The sequence below is a fragment of the Cryptomeria japonica genome, chromosome 8 (genome assembly GCF_030272615.1).
Source record: "Cryptomeria japonica chromosome 8, Sugi_1.0, whole genome shotgun sequence".
Lineage (NCBI taxonomy): Eukaryota > Viridiplantae > Streptophyta > Pinopsida > Cupressales > Cupressaceae > Cryptomeria > Cryptomeria japonica.
The window spans coordinates 137,687,260-137,693,081 of NC_081412.1; positions in this window are offsets into that span (position 1 = coordinate 137,687,260).

Below are 5,822 nucleotides of genomic sequence, written 5' to 3' on the forward strand. Positions count from 1 at the left end.
TGAAATCTTTAATCATTGAATGTCTACCTATATAAAATAAATGTTGTAATTGACTAGTTTTATTATTTTTTAGTTTTAAAAAAGAGGATAACAAAAAAATTAGAACTTTGGAAGAAGAGTATGTAATTAAATGTGCATACCTCAATATGTTATTATGAGAGCAATTGTAAGCGAGTTGCTTCTTTCTTTCTTATAATGTATAGATTTTTTTCATTTTGGAACAACAATCAAAAGAGAATGTGGGCTCTATACAAAAGCCTTTTATGTATTTGACTCTAAACATTGAACCATAAACCATCACCCCCACCACATTATATTCATTTATAAATCATAAATAATATCCCCAAAAAAAATTATTTCCCAATTATACGATATGACCTCCCAACAAAAACGTAGACTGTTAGTAATGTGTGTGGCTCATTTTAGATAGAGCAATGTCCTATTAAGGTTATTAACTCCAACGAATTATTGCTTTAATTACTCCACCATAGTAATTTCCTTGTGCATAATATCCTTGGTGTGACTTGATTGAATGCATTAACCTTCTAGAAAGTGCAATCTGCTACTTCTACCATAAAATAAAATAATAACTATGCTCTTAGTATCAAGATTTTTTGATACAAAATGTATGGTTGTTTTCACACATGATTCATGCTTGGTGATAATTAAGGCACAAAGTACCCAAATTTGGTTTCTAAATATGTGTATACCAATTGCACACAAGTAAGATTTTAAACCATGCAATTGTTTATACCATATTAAAATAAGACATTATAATTTCTGTAGCAATCCCAATTATTTGATTTATAAAATAATCTAAAATAGAGTGGTAACTTATGTAGAAATTAAAGTGCTCTCACAATGTTTTTTACTTTAGAATAATGTTGCTCAAAAAGTCATGAGCCTTAAGAAATCAAACACATTGTAGTGTTATAAATTGTAACCCTCTTAAATTTCACACTCCTTTTGGGGCCTTGTTCCTATGTCATTTCAAGCTTATTTGGGTTCTATCCTATTTTAAATTTCAAGGCACCTTAATCCACACTTAAATATTGTCTATCCAAATTTAAATTCTAAATCGAATATCAAGGTCCTATTATGTCACTTTTGACAAAAGCTAGGCAATTTTGTCAAGCCACTATCAATTAGTTACAATGATCAACACTTTTTGCCAAAATTTTGGGGGATTGGCCTTTACATTGTAGAATCTAGTCACAAAATTTGGATATGACCATTGGAAGTAGGCCAAAATGCAAAATTACCTTGAGAACCCTATATAAGGCACCATCTCTAATTCATTTGATCATTCTTACATAAGTTATCATTCCAATTCAAGAGCAAATATTCTTCATTCAAGAGCATATTTGAGTACAAGAAGTACCAAGCTACAACAAATTATCTTCAAGTATATTTTCATGATGGATTTGTTATGATTTATCTTTATCGTGTTGTAAGTTGTAACCCTATACAATTTACACCACTTTTTGTGCCCTTGCCTTAGTGATTCCCATTTTATCTCTCATTTAAGCATATTTCTAGCCTTTTACCTTGAGCTAATGTCATATGTCCACATTGTGGTCCAAACTCCATCTTGGGTTGTGTGCACCCCTTCCTTAGCCTATTCACCTTGTTTTGGGTGGCCAAGGACATTTGGGGTGCGCTTGTTGTAAAACAAGGTGAAGAAAGCTTGCAATATGAACTTAAACTCAAAGTTATTGCAAATTTGAAAATAAATATTAACCATTAATGTAGTGACTATAGAATAAAAACAAGAACAAGATAACCATTGCACAAGAAACACCAAATTTATGTGAAGAAACCCTTTCAAGAAAAAACTCCACCATGGAAAGAGAGGTAATTATATTACTATAAAGGTGGGTTTTGGAATTATAGTTTCACGAATTAGGATAGTAAGACCAGTACCAATTTCACAAGAGTAGCCTTACATTTAAAAGGGGGTTGCAAACCCAATTGATATAGCCACAATTCAATTGGGGAAAAGGGTTGAGATACCAATTCGATTTACCTATTTATTGTTTCTCCTTTTAGAGAGTTGAAATTGGATTTACTTGTTTTTATGGCCTTGTCCTCCAAAAATAGGACAAACATACCAGTAAATAAGGAGGCATAGCCCCGAGATGGGTCCACTCAGTTGTACAATTAGGTGACACCAGATTTAGAGTAAAATGGGGTTAAAATAGGCCTAGGGGGAATGAAGATAGGACACGCTAAAGTAAAAGCACAAATATGATGTGTGAATTGTACAAGGTTACAACTTATGATGCTGCAATTACTAATCCAATGAAGAATACAACAACAATACACTACTCTATAAACCTCTATAAAACTTGACAACACTTTGTTACCTTGCAAATTGAACAAGACTGAATGAAGAACACTAGCTCAAGGCAACAATTAATACGAGTTTGTGAGGATGAATACCACTATGGTATCACCAAACAATAGGTATAAAAACCAAAATATCCTCTTACATATGCTCTTACAATTGGCATAAGGCATCTCTCATGCATGTGCACCTGCATAAGGATTATGTCATAAATATTGTCATAGCAACAATGGCTGCCATAACCACCATATTCTCTTACAACTCTTGACAAGTGTCTAAACACCTCAAAATAGAATATTCCAAGAGGGGTTTCCTAGATGTTTTGTCCTTTTTGTAGAGGACAAATGGTAAAAGTAACTTTGCCTTTGCATGGTCACTTTCACCATCATTGCTTAAACAGTTTAACCTCTTATAGGTAAATTATAAAAGATATTTAGGAAAATAATCAATTAAAGGATTTGCAAGGTTGGTGGCACTTAAATCCTAACATTCTCCTACTTGTCATCATACATATTAAATTACCCCATAGAGATACATGTAATACAAATAAATTACACTGATCAAGGCCTATGGTCTTTCTGTACCAAGAGAACTTATTTGTGGTTACTAGATTCATAAGAGAATCTACAACATTATCCAAAGTGTTAACTTTTTCAATCAAGACCTATCTACTCTCAACCTATAAAGTGGAAAATTAGTCCCTAGTGACTCCCCACCTAAGAGAGAGAAAGGAAGTCACTGGTATGATTTTCACTTGGGAGAAACTTTACATTCAAAAGAGGGACTTGAATCCACTAGATCCAAATCCAAGGGGAACAAGGATATAAATTCCAAGTGGATTGCAAGGGTTGGAAAGTGATTTGCCCTCTTTTGTAAATAGATATGTTGACTTGTTGACTATGCAGAAAAGAGAGATAGAATGGATGAAATGAGGAGCTACCGGTTTGGGATTGCGTTGTAATTTCGGATCTAAGATATTCAAACTGATACAGATTTGCCTTGCAAATTTGGAGAAAATTCATCGGGACCATGTTGAAAGTGCACATGGTCCTTCAAAAAATCTATGTGTCGAAAAGGGTTTTTTCGTCTCTACAAATGGAGTCCAAACTTTCAATTACAACTGTGCACCTGCAACCTACACACAGAAAAGAAGGGAAGAAGGGTTGTGGATAGGGGTTTGCCTCAGTCAAACACCGGTTGATGAATCAACCTTGAAAGAAAGTAATTGCAAATGCTTAAATGTAAATGATGGAAATGTATACCTTGTAGATCTGTAATTGATGATGATGATTGCTTTGCTTCTTGAATGTAATCACAAATGTCGTATGAAATGGCATGTAACATGACAAAACCCTAACACACAGACATGCTTGCAAATGAATGTTGTAATGTTGCTCCAATGGATGAATGAATCTAAGATAACTTGATGAATGCTCGAAGACCTTTTGCTTGAATATATCTTATGTATTTCACCTATCATGTATTTCGTCTATCGTGTATTTCATCTATCTCGAATGAGGGAATTGAGTCTCTTTTTATACATCCCTAAGAGGATTAATTTTCATCCATCGAAGGCCGACAAAGAGAGATTTAAATCCCTGAAGAAAAAATTAAGCTTAAGGGGCTGAACAGACCCATCTTAGGGCCACCTTAAGAGGGGGGACATGGACACCACACCCCTGTCCTGCCCTATCTTGGGGCCTGGATAGGGTTCTGAGGCAGCATAAGGGCCATAGTAGGAGGAGACTCAGGATGAAGGCACGGAGAGGGGTCTTAGTCAAGCAGAGAGATGCAGTCACATAGGTGAGGGCCTAAAATGTGGTCGAAATTGCGAGGGTCACAATTTTACGATGCTACATTTAGCCCCCACTTTAGCGGGGGTATGGCTTACACCAATATTGTTGGTAAAGTAGAAGAAAAAGAGGGAGATGAAGATGAGAGATACAGAGCAATACCACAAGGAGTATAAGCCATCACTAATCTTGAGAAACAAAATCCCCCAATCTCGGGATCTTAACTCACTCAAACCTATGCAAGAGCACACAAAACAAATTGAACAAGACAAGCAAAACAAGACAAGGCACAAAAGACACATGACAAAGACAAGACACACAAGACCACACACCAACTAGCTAAAGACACCTTGACACCAATGTCTCAAACAACTAATTGAAACACCAAGACAAATGTCATCACATAAATACCAATAATCACATAGAAGAGCAAAGCTAACATCATCCATGAACCATCAATAGTAAAACTATGGGTTCATGAGAGGAAGGAGAGAGAGAGGACATGAACACAAACTTTGGTGATCCATGAGAAGAAAGGTGAACAAGAGGAAACCATGGAGATCTCGCCCCTAGAATTAGGTGATCCATGGAGAAAAAGGACATGGAAATCTAGCCGCTAGAGTTTGTCTAGGTGATCCATGTAAGGGAGGAAGGTGAGAACACCGTTAGTTCCACTCAACCTCATGCGCGTGTGTGCAAGTGAGGTTCGAAGCACCTCATAGGAGTCTATGCTCAAGTATGCTACAACTTGTATAAGATGTATATTACAAATGACAAGAAAGGCATGACATCTTTCTCTAAGAGACCGTGCTTTGGTTTCTAGAATAATCACCCTGCATAAAATAAAAGTGGCAACATCTCACTCTAAGAGGTTGTGCTCTGGTTCCGATAATATCCCACTATACAAAGAAAAGTGATGATATCTCACTCTAAGAGGTTGTGCTCTGGTTTCGAGAATGGCCCACTATATAAGAGAAAAGTAGCGACATCTCGCTCTAAGAGGTTGCCCTCTAGTTCTGAGAATGACCCACTATACAAGGTAAAAGTGATGACATCTCGCTCTAAGAGGTTGCCCTCTGGTTCCGAGAATGACCCACTGTATAAGGAAAATAATGTGCAAGAGAAATATAATACAAAAGGAGCAGTGTGAGTGTCTCCCCCTCAAGATGTCAGCATTGTTCAATGTTGATATCTTAAGGAAAGTAGAACAAGGATACCTTCCTTCGACACTAAAAAGATATAAATTATGCAACAATGTCATAAATTCAAGCAAGAGAGGGTATACTCTTCAAGCAGGGGTAAGATAGTTGAAAAGAGATATATTGCTATAAGTGTAAAGGAGATCCTTGGAAGAGAAGAGATCCTTGTTCAAAAGACATCTACCCCCCAAGAGGTGTTGTCTTAGACAAATATAACATCTTTTGGGAATGAAGCGCAAAAGAGAACAAGAATGCAATCCTTCCTCCTATTGCTAGGTGAAAGGGATTCTTGATGAAGGATGACTCACTTTTATCCCAATGTGGATGGGTGAATTTATTATAGATGTACATTACCAAGTGTAAAAGAGGTTGTTGTCAAGGACTTATACCTCTTGTATAAGAGAGAACCCTCGAGAAAACAACAACTATTTCACACAAGTAATGACATCAAGTAATGAAAATCACACCATCCACAACATAGGA